Source organism: Columba livia, chromosome Z (genome assembly GCF_036013475.1).
Source record: "Columba livia isolate bColLiv1 breed racing homer chromosome Z, bColLiv1.pat.W.v2, whole genome shotgun sequence".
NCBI classification, from domain to species: domain Eukaryota; kingdom Metazoa; phylum Chordata; class Aves; order Columbiformes; family Columbidae; genus Columba; species Columba livia.
The window spans coordinates 27972759-27988970 of NC_088642.1; the positions used below are offsets into that span (position 1 = coordinate 27972759).

At 39.9% G+C, this 16212-nt stretch overlaps 1 long non-coding RNA gene across 3 annotated transcripts in view; it reads left to right on the plus strand.

The window, feature by feature from the left end:
* The window catches only part of LOC110357399 (uncharacterized), a 174888-nt gene that overhangs the window by 99117 nt on the left and 59559 nt on the right, over window positions 1-16212 (plus strand). The gene's annotated exons all lie outside the window — the stretch shown is intronic.

Here is a 16212-nt window from a genome sequence, read left to right on the forward strand (position 1 = left end):
AGCATCTGATTCTAGGTTTTCAAAGATTTTTCAGGAGTCCTTCAAAACATTTGAAAAGACCTTACTCTTTCAGTGAATATCCAAATTACAGAAGTCATGCAGTAACAATAATGCACTGACTTCCTTCATATAAAGTACAGGGTTTTTTTGTTCTTTAACATAATTTGAAGCTGGGATAGGATGGTGAGATTCTGAAAATAATTAAATCAAATTTGAAAAAATATTATTCAGTTTACATAGACCTCAAAATTATAGGTAAAACAACAAAAGAAAATGAATGATCTACCTTTTCTTCTTAGGCAGATTAAAATTTCAAGTGGTCAGTAATAAATCATTGTCTTAGGCCATTGTTCAGCAATTCAGAAAAATGAAACCTTTTTGTGCCTTGAGGGCTGATTTTCCTCACTCACAGACATGAATCGGTTGTCTTAACTGATAACATTAAGTAGACCAAAAGGGCAACATACTTAATTCAAGATGACATGCAAAACAAATTCCTCAAATCTATCCATTTCACAGTTCAAGACTTTTCAGAAGCAGTGGTCAGCCAGCACCTCACACACCCTCCTGCAGCCACCCCTCGCCCCAGGGTCCCCAGATGGGGAGGTCCTCCTGCCCCTGTTTTCCCAGCAGCTCCCTGCTCTCTCAGTTTGCAGGCAGACTTCTTCTGGGAGGAGGGGGATTTTAGGTAATGCCCAGATCATATGCAGAACAGTATTTTTAAGCCGAATGATAGTGCCAAAGTATCATAAGGCAGAGGTTTTATCAACGTTCCTTCTGAAATCCCTGCTGTAATAGTAAATTGAGGTCTCGCAGGAGCCTCCTGGGAGTGCCTGAGCTTCAGAGAATGGACCAGCCAGCTCTGTACACTCTGAACTCTATCTCTCAAGCACAAACCCCCAAAATGTGTGTTAGCTTCTGGAAACAAACTCTTCTGTCATACTTTAGGTTTCACAGTGGAGTGATTTTGAAGGACTTTAAAGGCAACAGGGTGTGTGGGGTTTGTTTGTTTGTTTTTAGTTGGTTGTTATTTTTTTCTTTTTTAAATTTTGTTTCAACTCCTTACTGGAACGTCTAGATCAGATATCTGCACTTCACAATGATCATAAAATGATCTCAGCAAAACACGACTCAGCTATTGCTGTTGTCTCATGCAGGCAGGCTCACATAACCTGCAGTTTAGCTGCCTTGAGCATGGTTTGCAGGTTGGCTGCAGTGATGTGGGATTCATTTGGGGCTGAAAGACCTCCTTGGGGGCCCAGGTGAAGGGGTGGTTTGTGCCCAATATTAAAACTAGACCTAATGGGGGTTTGTTGTAGAGACACACCAGTGTTGACACCTCCCTGAGGTGGGGAGAACAGGCTGGTAAATGTAGTTTGACAATGCAATGTGCTCTTGTGTAGACAGTAAGGAACGTGCTCAGCCCTCAGAAATAGCCATGCAGCCCTTGAGATGACAATGGGACTTACACATATAAGTGAGAGAGCAGCTGAGCTGAGATACTGGAGCTGTGACATCTGTCTTAAGCTTTTCCTCTGCTTGGTTACTCATGATCTCCCATTAAAATTTTGTCAGGAGTGCACACATGGGACTGTGAAAGGGGAGGTGAGTAAATCCCATCTCCCTAATGGAAGTGTCAGCCCACGTTGGGCTGTGTGGTGGGTGGGTCTTCAGCTGAGGATTCTCACAGCTATTGCCCAGAACCCCTCCTTCTTGGTATATTTTCTGCACTTGTATTAACTACCCAGACAGCAGGTATCATATTGTCTTGCAAATGGATGAGTTCCCAGTACCGGACAACGGCAATTATCTGGGAAGGAGTAAAGCACACTGTTCTCTCTAAACCATTGCCTGAGAAGTGCAAAGGAATTCCCTATCTGCAGAAAATTCCCAGGGATCCCCAAGGAAGTTTCTCCAACAATGTGAAACGGCTTGTGTTCCGAGTTTATGTGTCCTTATTGTGAGCAACAGCAGTAGCCTCCTGGCCATTATTTATTTTTGCTGCATATGTATAAGGAAGAACACAATACCTTTTGGATATTGTGGTTTAAAGCAGCACTATTCATGTCTTTTCCCAGGCCTTTACAAGCTGGGAAAGTCACCTTGTGTTCAACCAATACTGGGTGTATCCTGCTTCAACTATTGTCAGGGAGCCAGCATTTCATCACTCGGCAAGCACATTGCAGTCACATAATGGAGGCAGGAACTCAGCTGAAATAAAGCAATGCTGAGAGCTTGTCAGAAATGTAAATGACATTGCACCTATTGTCAGCGACGTATCCTCCATTGTTCTCACAGTTGTTTCCCAGCCGAAAAAATGTTGGGGAGCCTGCATGATGAAACCAATGCCTGCTTACTGTAACATGCTCCGTCAGGAAGAGCTAACTGATCTCATGCTTCAAATAGCATATGTTTGTAGCAAGGAAAACTCAGTGCTGAAACCGAGTGTTCATAGCACTGCAAAACTGTAGCTGTGTAGTTTCCACTGGTTGTATCAGCATTGTGGTAAGGCTGAAAACGCAGTTTACCACAGTCATGGGGGAAAGTTGTTTCCTCCTGATCTGTGCTGGAAGTAAAGCTACAAGGGTCTCACCAGCCTTGGTCCAGAAAAGGAAGGGTTGCTTTTCATGGGAAAGTGAAAAAACAATAACTTAGACGAGAGCCAAGCAAAGAAAAATCCTAGCCCCAGAAAGTTCGTAAGGGATTTCTGGGTAGAGTTTGTTTAGCTGTCCTTAAAGAAGGGAAACTTGAAAAGGTGGTGGTTTTTAGAAACTGAGAATAAATATGCAGGCATTTTGACAGATGCATTATTGAGAGAGAGGTGAGATGCCATTTTCTGCAAACATGTTACTTTCAGGCACCTTGCTGTGAGTATTTTGCCCTATTTCCATAGAGTGATACAAGCATTTTCCAGGATGCTTATAATCCAGGCTTTCAAGGCTTGCTTATGAGGACAGGGCTTGCTTGTGTGTATGAATCTGGCTGAGCTGCACCACAGAAGGCAGCCTAACTTAGAATTTTCCCTATGTGATTTTTTGTGATGTTGGAAAAACTTCTTATGCTGAATACAAATGAAAGTACCTTGATCAGCTTACTGAATACATTTTTGTAATAGGTCTTGTTGAAGTGATAGATATTTTGACCTTTTTTGCTCTTAAACCACTCAAACAACTCAAATTTAAAATGGGAAATTGCTTTGGAAAGGAAGGTGAGTATTTCTTGGAATAGTCAGATCAGTTTCCTTAATAAATGTAAATATTTTAATGTTAATATTTTAATGAAGCTGTTTTATTTATTTATTTAAAAAAAAAATTGAGAGTTACTTAAATGTCAGTCTCCTGAATGTCAGTTTCTGCTTTGATGATTCCTTGCTTTCTGACAACCAAACTATTTTGTCAGAAGACATCCAATCTGTTGTACCTGAAAGCATTTGTGCTGTTCGCCAGCACCTTGGGTGCTCAGTCAGTCATTCACAGAGAAGAGGAGGAGTTAGTGGGTCATTGCCCCTCGGACAAGTTTTTTCTCCAGTGGTTCCTAATGAAAAAGAAGTAAGGAAAGCTGGCAAAGAGAGACAAGGGAGAATAAATTCCCAGTTCCCCTCCTTCCTCGCATGGTTACATAATATGAAAAATATGTTACTTTTTCAGATTCTTTTCCCTACCACTTACAAAATTTTCTTTCCTAAAGTTCCCCTCTTCATTTCTTTTCAAATTTGTTTTATACATTCCCTCTACCGGTCAGAAAATTTACTTCTAGCTATTTCATTAGGTCAACAACAATGCTAGATGCAAGTAACAACATCTTGTATGTACATTGCAGAAGTGATGCTCATCACTTTTTAGAGGAGTTTCCCATGAGGTAATGGCATGAGTCAGCGTGGAGGCTGTGCAGCACAGACACAATGAAATGGGTAATTTACACAGAGATAAGTGTAGTTCGTTTTATGTCTGTTGGTTTTGACCAGTTCTCTGGTCACACTAAGACCTATTTTTTTTTTTTTTCTTTCCTAGCAATGATGCTTGCAAAAGAAATAAAAAAGTAGGGACACAGTTCTGTGGCTGTTCATCCCTGGAAGAAACAGTGTGGACTTGACTAAGGAAATGGGTTGCTTGTATGTGCCTGTCAGACAGAGTACACAAGGTCAAATTTGAATTGTGGAAAGGTGCAGGCAACTTGTAGCAGCCTTGGTGGAGAGGACTCATTGGTTCCTGGTTTCATAGGAGCCTGATATATGAAAATGCTTTATTGTAAGAAGAATCCTTTTTTTTTTTTTTTTTAAAAAAAATCAGAAACACCTTCTCAATCTAATAATACAACACTAAGCAAAAATACCCTATGTTTCAGTCAGGTCTTTTTTCCTTTCCATTTATCTCCACTTTGTCTGGCTAGGTGTGAATAGAGCCACTTTCCTTTGACTGTCAAACTTTTGGCTCCTTAGAGACAGAGGGATGAAATGCCAGGTCTTGCATTCACATCAGGTTTGTATAGATCTTGATCTCTTACCTTTGCCCTTGCTATAGCACCAGGATATAGTGTTTCGTTCACGATGGATCTTCTATGCCTTTCATCTTAAGCCTGAATAGCAGAGATATGATACACATATGTACCTTCCTTATTTACAAAACTCAATGCAGATTACTTTGTGATATCACAACAGTATTTTTCTTTTTCTATTTTTCCTTTTTCTTTTTTTCCCCCCTTTTTTCCCTTTTTCTTTCTCTTTTTTTCTTTTTTCTTTTTCCCTTTTTCTTTCTCTTTTTCCTTTTTTCTTTTTTCCTTTTTCTTTTTTCTTTTTTCTTCTTTATTTTTTCTTTTTCTTTTTCTTTTTTCTTTTTTCTTTTTTCTTTTTTCTTTTTTCTTTTTTCTTTTTCTTTTTTCTTTTTTCTTTTTTTCCCTTTTTCTTTTTTATTTTTTCCTCCCCTTTCCCCCCCTTTCCCCTTTTTTATCTTATTTTTTCTTTTTCACCCTTTTTTTTCTTATTTCTTTTTTCTTTTTCCTCTTTAGTTTTTACCTTTTTTTTTTTTTTTTTTTTTTTTTTTTTTTTTTTTAAATTGAAAGCACATTGTTCTACTTATTTGTAGAACCCTGCCCTGTATTGGGTCATTTGCCTGTAATTTGCATTTTATACCTGTCATCAGAGAACTACTTAACAATACCTGTTGCAGGTATCTTTCTGCCTCCATCTCATCTACCTCTTAGCCACTGAGTGGGTGTTTGCCTTTGATTGTAAGAAAGTTCCCAGATGTATCACCTTTCATTTCCAAATACCTAGAAGATAACTTCCAGTCATTTGACCATTTTGCTCATCAGGCCCAAACTTAAGGCCAGGTCTAGAAAAGGAGATTCTGTAATGTTCCCACTGATGATAGGATATATAGGACATTTCTTGACCTGGTGAGACTGCATAAGAAATTTTACAAGAGGATTTGCCATTTGTTTGTGTGGATGAAATTGCCAGGTAAGGCAACTGTAATCTTAAGAAAATTGGAGAGTTTATTTCAATGTTTAGCTAAACCAAACCTTTTCCATGTTAAAAAAAAAAAAAAAAAAAAGAATCACAATTTTATTGGTTAGGTGAACAGCTTCAATGTAATAAGAATGTTTAGTATATGATGGATGGATGGATGGATGGATGGATGGATGGATGGATGGATGGATGGAACGAAGGAGTAAAATGACTGCAGCAGGAGCATGTGAGCACATAGTAGCACTGAACACTTTTGGTTAAGTGTGGCTGGATTCAGATTCACATCCTTTGACAACCCCAACACATAGTCATCTCAATTCTGGTCAAAATGATCCTGTTTATCTAAACTGAATGGAAATGAATGCTACTAATTGAACACGGATATTTTTTTATGTGATCTAGAGTAAAAAGGAGAAGACAAAAAGGGCTATTGAACTCCTTTGTCAATGGTCTTAAATATTTTTCTCATTCTTTACACAAACAGAAATTGTCACTACTGTGTTTTCACAACATTTAAAAAAAAGCCACGCAATGGTGGCTGCCATGGAATTTAGGCAGTTCCGAGACCTCCCACTCCTGTCTTAGCTGACTCTTTTTCAGCACAGAAGAGCTTGTTTTGTACCACAGTCAGACCAAATGTGAGAAAAAAGGTGCATTGTGCCAACTGCATCTGCCAATGGGTATGTTCATGATTCAACTACTGAACATGCTTGTATTCAAAAACAAACAAACAGCTTACAAAGAGAAGCAGAGAAGAGTGCATTAAAAACGTATTTACTGTGAACATGCCCTTCAGCCTCCTATTAAAGTGTACGTGTTTGGATTTGTTAATCTCCAGTTGCTATGCAATGTTTTCTTGACTGTCAGATGAGGCTTTTCTTTTAATGCTGTTGGGCCTGGATCCCATGCAGGAACGTGATTATGCTAAAAGTCTGATCAGTAAAGCAAAGATCCACTTAAACCTGCAAGAACAAAACCACAAGTCTCTGCAGCTTGAGGCACAGAGTTGTCAGGGGGCTTTTGAAGCCTGGCATAGCATGAGGAATTGCAGAGACTCATGAATTTTGGACTTTCTTACTTCATCCATTGACACTGGAATAATTTACAAGCTGGAACTAGGGTTTACCCTCCCACATGGGGGGAAAATCACTCTGCCATGCATGGCACCCACCCAATGAGGGTCACCTTTCTCCTACCTTTGTGGCATCCATGACTTCTCCTTCCTGCCCCCAAGGGTCTGCAATCCCTTGCTGCTGCCCTGCCCTCACTGCTGTCCCGGGGGTCTTACTCCTCCCTTGCCCCACAAACTGCCTACCCTTGTCCTCACAGCGCAGGAGTGGGACTCATGCTGCCATCTGCATGCACAAGGAGAACCTGCTCACACCAGTGTGGCAGAGGACACTGTTAAATCGCTGTCTTTGCAGTCCCTGTATCAGAAGGAGGCCAGTGCCAAGGACAGCAGGCAGTGGGGAGCAGCCCCCGTGGTGGGGAGCAGGATGCTTGTGGTAGGTCTCAGAGTTGGCTCTGCCCAGCAGATTGCAGGGCTTCTTCCATGAGGAGGTGCTGGCTGGTGAGAACAGACGTGAGAAAAATTATACAAAGGCTCAGAGCACAGCTCTCGCAAATAACATTGTGAGCAAGATGTGATTTGCACTGGCCCTGAACTGCATTGTGGGTCTACCTCACATTTTTGCTGTAAGGTAGTTAACGTAACGTAGTCTGCAGTGGCACTTACCTTGTTATGAAGATGACAGAGCAAAACCCAAGTGAATGCCATCCTCTGTTCCACTCTTTCTACACTCGTGGTGCAAAGGACATTGAAAAGTGGTCCATAGAGTGCATTCCAAAAGCACAAATAAAACACCACATTTGGGCTTTGGATTTTAATTTGTTGCACTTATTTTATTGTTTTCACTTTATTTGTTTGCTTGTATATGAGTAAGGGAGAAAGAGAAAAAACTGTGTGATATTAGAATATACCTATAAATTTTATTTCTCTTTTGTTTTTCACATAAACCATGAACTTAATAAAATGAGGTCAAATACAGTTAATAATATTCAAATTTAACCCTAACTTCTACTAGCAGCAACATACACTGCCTTTCTGTCCATAGATTTTTCCTCAGAAAAATCAGGCTATCTTAAGAGTTAAGTAAAACTGATAAATATTGTCTAAATCACTGCAAGGGGTGGGTAAAGTGATTTCCTCTAGGATACCAGCAGAAACTATTTAAAAGTTCAAGGGAAGACGCTTCCACAACTTTCCTGGTGAGACAATCCTGCAGCTCATTAGCGCTTATGGAGTCTTTCCTGTTCTTTAGGCCCACCCTTCCTTTATTTTCTTATAGTGAGATACTAATTTGTGATAGTAAATTATAACAGGAACTGGTCATGTTTGCAGCAAGCCAAAACCCTATGTAATTTTGCATGCTGCTGCTAATGTTTTCTGCTATAACATCCAGTAATTCTTGCTGACTAAATCACATTTTTGTCCTGCTCCATAAGGCAGCACTTTCTTAGGGAAATGAGTTTGCTTTACTTGGCTTGAAATACGAAAAAGAATGAACAGAAACCTTTCTCTGAACCTTTCTTCTCTGTCTAAGCCTACTTGCATGCATAGTAATTCTGTATAAAGGTCACTTCCAATTTTCTTCACCCTGAAGGCTTCCCAGTAAAACCTCAGAAGATGTCCTGACAAGCTTTGCCTCCAGTTTCAAAGCGATGATGACACCATCGTGGTTGCCTCCCTGGGAACCTGGCAAACGCATGAATGTGCACAAAGAATCTTCACTCATTAAAATATACAGAGACACTGTACAAAGGTACTTTTCCCCCTTATCTCCAGATAAGATTTTAAAGAACAGGAAAGGGGGAAGAAAGGAGAAGACCTCTAATGTGTTGTCTTTTATATGAATGATTTCCATAGGACTTTCATCATAGCAAATCTCAAGTATCTTAAGAACTTATGGACTGTTTAATCATAGAATCATAGAACAGAATCACAGAATTATTTTGGTTGGAAGAGACTCACAGGATCATCAAATCCAGCCATCCAATTACACATACACAAATACCATCACCTTTTGACTGCATGAAAGCTGGAGGCCAAACTAATGCAGGCATACAAAGTTTGTGAGCTGCAATGCTGTGAAGTGCAGTTCTAGGGTAATCTGGCTGACACAGGTCATGAAATGCTTGCCCTGCTCTCAGGAGTGAAAGTCACCTGACTTTGGTGGAAACTCACTGACCTGTTTCCCAAGCCAGTCTGGCCTGGAGCTGGGTTTTTCTGCAGAGTGAACAAACCAGTTTACGCTGCATGAACTGTCCCGTGGGAGCAGATGGGCCCTCACCATGCTGACCTCTCTGGACCCCTGTGCCCATGTCCCCACCACTGCTCTTGCTTGCTGTGGTCTGGCTTCTGGAAAATAAAATACCAGTCCTGTCTTCTGCAATTGTCTTTTCCTAGTCTGTTTAACTCTTTTCCTTTTTTTTTTTTTCTTTTCAACAAAGCACCTCATTACATCAGATTAGTGAAAGGAAACAATTTGCCAGTTGGCCAGTTTTTAGCACACAGTGAACACAGTCTTAAATAGTTCCCATAATATTAATGTATAGTGTCTTTGTCCTCGGGGTATTTGCTATTGCCAGATGTTTCTCCCTCCTCCTGCTGCTTGAAGCTCGAAATTGCAACATAAGCTGCAAAACACATTCCTCTGTTTCTTAACTCCTGCACCCACATTTTCACCTGATGTTAATCAGCATAGCTAAAATCAGTCTAGGGCAGATATTCAGCTCCTCTGGAGATACTCTGTCACACACCTGTGTCTGACTGGTTGGTTGCTCCTAAAGCAACAGGGTAGTTTTCTGTGCAACCCTTCCCTCTCCTTCTCCACAAGTATGCAAAGCAGCATTTGTGTCTTCAGAGTGAAGGATTTAGCAGACGGGGCAAAATCTGCTTAATGACAAAGGGAAGTAGCAGATAATGTAACGCAAACAAGGGTGAAAATAATGCATCATTATCATTATAAGGGATAAAATTAAAGCTGTATGTGTCCATATTCAGTTCCTGAGCCTAACACTGCCAAAATGAAGTGGATTTCATGCACTGAAGATACCTTGTTAGCAGGCAGTGAACACCTGAGGTGGTGAGCATGTCTTTGGGACCAGAGATTGTCTTTAGGGAGCCATGCCCACAGAAGGGCTCATGACTGCCAGTGGTTCATCATTGCTTTTCTGCCCTTTGTTGCTGCACAGCACCAGTGGCCTCCAGCACCATTCATGTGCTGCTCTCTTACCTCCCACAGTGAGCAGGAAAATCGGGTGGGGCAGTGTGAGCAGCAGACGATGCTGCCAGGCTTGTTTTCCCTCATATGAACCCCTCTAACAGCAGAAGACTAGAGGTAGCACCCCTGGGTTGTGTGGTGGTGAGCCTTTGGAGGCAATCACCTCTCCTACTGGTATGTTAGGAGCTGGCAGCATGAGTGATTGCCCTAAAAATCTTCTTAATTGGCTTTTCTCAAGAATGGTGCTTTGCAAAGATTACAGCACTGGAAAAAGAAGTCAACAGCACTCCATGGTTTTGTTAAGGTCAATGGGTGTCTTATGGCAGAGACCTTTCGGTGCTTTTATTTTTAAAACATCACATTAACACTGAATTTTCATACTTTCTGTTTCTTTTTTTTTCCTTTGAGAAGTCATAACCTATTCAAAGTGTACTTCCTCATTTTCTGCAACAGTCACGAGCTATTTCAGTCCAAGAGAAAAGAACAACTCTTTCGAGAAAAGCAATGATAATTCCTTCTCAATGTCTGGTTTTCTTACAAGTGGTAAGTCTAAAGGCAAGACCTAACTATGGTCCCCTTGCTATCTGGAAATGTACTTGCTTTCTTAACCCAGGTGTTTGGTAATAGCAGAAGGTGCCTTTTTTCCCTTTCAAAGGGTATTGACAGTTTTCTTCTGCTAAATAAAAAGATCGTTTTCAGTTCAACAGACTGACAAATGAGGCATTGTACCAAACTACACTCATAATCAAAATGAACAGTGCAAAACAGATCTTAGCAGCTCTTGTAATACCTATAAGTGCTGCATTTTGCAACGGAATGAGTTTGTTGGTACCATAACACTTCATCATATCTTAAACAAAGCCTGTGAGGTGATATGAGGACAGATAACAATTTATCTCTGCAAAGAGAGTATCCAGGCCCACAGAACCTCTAGACAACTGAAATTCCTTAAGATTCAAGGAAATTTTAGTCAAGTCTGTTTCCTGAAGGGAATCTTGGAGTAAAATATTAATTTGAAAGTTGTATTGTAAATACACAGATAGCAGAAGGTGTTCAATTATTGTATGAGGTTTTGAAGTTTTTACAATGACCTTTTATTTGAAGTAATGGAAATATTGGAAAAACACTGCTACAAAGCCTAGCCAGAATTTTAATGTATTTGTCTGAAATGTGCTAGATCTCTTTCATATTCATTTACTAGGAATGTCAGGACCCCTGATTGTATTGTGTAAGTCTTCACTGGAGCAGTAGGAAATGATATAGTTCCAAGTCATGGGGGGTCGAAGTCTAACCCATGACTGGTTGTAAGCAGTTCCTGCTGGGGCTGATGGTGCTGAGCACCTTCCTCCCTGAGAGGATGCAGGTGACTGAGGGGATGGGAGACTAGGCACCCTCAGCACGTATGGGGATGACAGCCTGCTGGGGGGTGCTGTGGGACACTGGAGAGCAGTGCTCCACAGATATGCCTGGACACACAGAAGAAAGGGTACAGCCTTGCATTTATGAAATAAATAAATACAGGTCTTGCACTTTATATTTTTTTGCTTTCCTATCTGACTGGAAAACAAAACCCAAAAACATGATTTAAGACACCAGCCACCATGTGGCAACAACATACAACTCTTAAGATCCAGTTACTTCTTGAAAGCTGATGTCATACAATTAAAAATAATTTATCCGAGTGTCTGAATGGCAATGAGGAAAGTACGTCCTCTTGGAAGATGTTTAGGGATGGAGAAATTGTTTGACATGCCTTATTTGCTCGATTCCATTTAATATTTAATACCCATGTGAAATTTGGGATCACAGGGAGCATGAAAACTGATACTTTCATCCAAGACCAATTTCCATTACTGGCAAAAACCTGTGTGACTGAAAGAAACTCAGCATGAGGAAGACACTTGGAAAAAAGATGTTGATAGCAGATAGATGATGTCACTCTTGTCCACCATCCTTGCACTATGCAGTCCCATCAATTCCAGTGACATAGCATGAATAAAGCACCTAGTGCTGGACTACTTTGACTTACATAGGAACTATAATATGCACTAGGGAATGAAGAGGTCAAGAAAAGGAATATTCCATCCCCGAGACTCCATTCTTTACTGCATAATTGACTATAGGTGTAATAGGGAATTATTTCTTATCTTCCTCAGGCTATTTCATTGGTATGTGCATGTGTATATGCATGTATATGTGCATGTGAACTCTTTTTGTTATAAAAGCAGACTTATGTGAATTTCAATAACGCTGGGTCCTTTGTTTATCCATAATTAAATCAGCATTGACTTCTTCTCCTGTAAAACAAAAATATTTGCCCAGAGTGAATATTTAGTGAATAAAAAACTGCTTGGTTTTCAGTTTGAAGGTGTATGGAATCTGTCACAGGATCAGACAAGAGGTGAAACACACTGTGGTCCCCGTCGTAAGTGCCACATTCTTCCGTGCATCCCCAGAAGTGGTGGGTTGTGCTGATGTTGGTTGAGGAGTTCTCTAGACATACCAGACACTCTGAACCCCACTCCTTTTTGTAAGGTTTAAACTGTCATCCATGTTGAGACGAAGAATGCCATGCTAATTGAATTATCTTCAGTGAACAGTCATTTCACACATGAACATGTATGACTGATAGTCGTAAATCAGAGTGTAATTGTTTCTTATTAATCAGCAAGTTTTGGTAAATAACTTAACTTGCCAAAAAATAAAATCTAGTTCAGAGCCATATGTGGTTTGGGTTTTGCTTCCTTTCCTTCTACTGTGACCAAATTGGCAACGCAGGGCTGCCTGTGATGCTGTGATGTGTGCCTGGACCTGCATGCACATAATATATTCACGTGCAGATGCTGCCAGATCAACTAAAAAATGGGACTCTTACTCTTAGCCACAGTCTGTTGGTGAGTTTGTCTACGCTGGTTATGCTTTTTCTTGTATATTGCTTCTAGCAATTTAGCCATTAAGAAAACTACTAACAAGATTATGTTAATTTATACAGTTGCATAATATTTCCCGTGTGTATAATGTCTTTTTTTTTTTTTTTTACCTTTTCCAACTAGGGAAATTATTTTATATCAACTGAGATAAGAAATGTAGAGCCACGGATCATGAGTTACTGTGTTTTCAACAAGCCCAGAAATTTTTGGCTTTGTTTCAAAGAAATATTTCTTTGACCATTTCTTACCAAAAGTAAGACGACAATGGGTGTCCCTTCTTTCCATCTGCATCCGAGCTCTGATGTCCACAAAAGCTTCAACCTGCCCAGGAAGATGGTTCTCCAACAGTTCTTTTTTATTTGCATAGCAAATTGTTTAGCAAAAAGTTTCTGTTGTCTGTTCTTGTCTGCTGGGTGAGGGGGAAGTGCTTTATTTGTGTGTGTTCTGTCAGACAGATCTTGAAGATCAGAGATGAACTTGTGTTTCTGCTGATTTTCCACTAGAGACCTCCATCAGCCCAAATAACTAGTTGTTTGGCAGTTATGACTACTGGGTGTTTCTCAAACAGCTGAGGAGGATATGGCCTTGCCAGTTGGCCTCCGGAAAAAGGCGGAGTCCCAGGTCAAAGGAAAATGTTTCTGTGAACATTTACTTTTCTCAGAGAAATTGAAGTTTATCCAAGCAGGTGTGCTGTGAGAACTTGAAGAGGAAGGAATTTTTATGCCTTGAAGCAATGAGATGGCAAGAATGATATAATCTAAAGTATGCCTATCGTTTTCATAATGCGCCCATGGAGAACTTGAAAGGCTTCCTCCTTCTGAAAAGGCCAGCTGATGTACGTCCAGACATCTTGCATTGATGAACATAAGTGCAAGCATGTTTGATTCCTGTAAACTGAAGAATCTGGAACTAAGATTCCAGGTTTACAAGAATCACAACAATAACAAAGGGAGTGGGGGAGGGTGGCTTTCAGCAGTTAAGGTCAGAGCAGGAGAAGCCTGGACTTCTCAGATAGTTTTGCTGGACTTCTTGTTAAACTTGGGGGCCAAAGTACAGCTTCCTCTGATGAAACAAAACACCTAAACCTGCAAGAACTGCCAGGACTCAGTAAGAATTCCAGTTTTGGTTTTTGCAAGTGATTTGTCCCTCAAGTTTAAATTTGTGGCTTCTTGGGTACACACTCTGAACAGTTAGAATAGATTTGTGCCTTTATTTTGGCGTGAATCTCATCCGCTATATTATCAATGCCAACACTTCCTGTGATTGAAATTTTGTTTGCAACATTCTCAACAACACTAGCATTAGATTTAAAACAAATTCTGCAGTGTGAAAACAAAACAAAATAGCAGTTATCTTTTACAATTCTTATTTCTCTTGAGTGAAAGTAGTTAGGAAGCTGCAAGTTCCTGAAATACACTAAAAAAACCCCTATAAAGTTGTTGATGTGTCATTTCTATAATACTTTGTCTGATCTCCTATTCTTGCAAATGTCCTTGCTCCTTGCTTGTGTCTATTATTTATCTGTTCTCCTAGGAGGCTAAAATATAGCTAAATCAGGAAACTATAGCTAGAACAACTGACTTTGTTCAATTTATTTCTGGAAATTATAAGCTTTACTTGTTGCAGGTAGGCCTTATTGCGAAATTAATATTTGGGCTACTTTACTTGTATTTCAGTTTCATGTAGCAGCACTATTCTGGGGAAAAAAAAAAGATGGTGTTTTTAAGATTTTTCCTTTTTTTTTTTTTTTTAATCTACTGTTGTGGTGTAGTGTTAACTATATACTTTATGCTGAGTAGGTTGTAAGGATGAAGACAGTCTGCATCTACATTTGTCCACGGCTGTTGTTCAACTGTGCTTTCTGATTTGAAGCTTACACTTATATATATAGTTCAATGGAGAATAGTCAGAACTCGGGACAGGGACTTCTTTAGCCTCCTAATCTCATAATATTGTCTGCTATTTAGACAGCTGTTTGTGTCTTCCATATCCTTTAAAAATCTTTCATGGCTTATTGATCAATAATGATTTCCTTAATGTATTACCAATGCTACCAGGTAAAGATCATTCTTAGAAGGTGGTGAATTGGAAAAATACTTGTTCCTATTGCAATAAGCAAAATCATGAAGATGTAGCTGAAAGCACAGTACTGAGTATAGGGGAAGGCTCTCTCAGGTGACTTTAAACATGTAGATGATGATGGCATACTTTAGCCACATGTGCTAGGCTTGCATCTAAATGAAAAGGCGACTGGTATAAACCCCTTTGATAATACACTGGTTGTTTCATGGAATACTGGAATACTCTATTACTTATTCTCAGAAGTGTTCATGGTCTCAGACTGTGAATGATCAGAGATGTGAGAAACCAAGCTGTTTTGGTTGAAATTTAAGTTTTTTACCAGGAGAGTGGGCTTTCAACCTCTATAATGACTTTTCTGAGTGAATGTGCATACATGTTCTTATACCGTTTGTTGGTCTGTCTGAAAAGGGATTTCAAAAGAAATCTTGCTTAAAAGACATATATTTGCCTGAGGACCAGGAAACAATTCAGTGGGGTTCTTGTCAAGAATTTTTTGGCTGCTTGTGGCTGTAATTAAAACTTCTCTTGAGGCTATTTTAAACAAGGCATTTAAACATATGGAATCCAGAAAGTCTGTGTGCAATTCAGGTAATAAGCAGCTACTTCCAATGGTGATGACCAAGACACATGGTCTAGCAATGTCCAGCTATCACTTATCTAGTCCTTGAGTGGTCTGTTTCCTGACTCTTTGAGGCCTCTGATGTTTCAGTTGTCTTTTAAGAGTGCCTGCATGTGCCTGATCATGCATCAGTTTGCCTTACACTGATTTTTGTGGGAGCTGGAGGTGATCAGTGCATGCCAGGGAGAGCTTTATCACATCTGTGGGGCTGTTGACTGCAAACAGTGCAACATTCCTCTGTCTTGGGAACCATTACTGGCTTTGGGAGTGACTGAGACATCAGTGGCACAACAACAAAGACAAGCAGTTGGTGTAAACTTTAAATTGCAAATGAAATTAATCTGACAGTCTACATCCTTGGGAGAGATTAATATTGAAACACATGAATCATGGCACAAGCCCTGCTGTACTAAAAGAAAGTCCAACAAACAATGAAACAGGAGTGATATCAAGAACATGGCTGACAAAAGCCCTCCAAAAGATATCAGCTCTTCCTAAAATGCTAACACTTCAGGGAACTACCACAATAAGTGTGCATGCATATTATGTCAGTAAACCTGGCTGAGATATATCTCTTATGAAATAAACACCACCAAGAAGTAGACAAAGAAGACTCTCATGCACCTGAAGTCCTTTCTTCCCCTTACTTTTATGATATTTTGTGCAGGAGTGTCACAAATTTCATGACTCTGGCATATTGTGTAAGGTAGGTGCCAATAGCATGGTCCTATAAGGTTCAGTCAGTTAAGCTGCACACTTAATATTGCTTGCAATTTTGCTCACTTATATGCTCATAGCAGTGATAAAAAGCATTTATTTCAAGTTATTTTG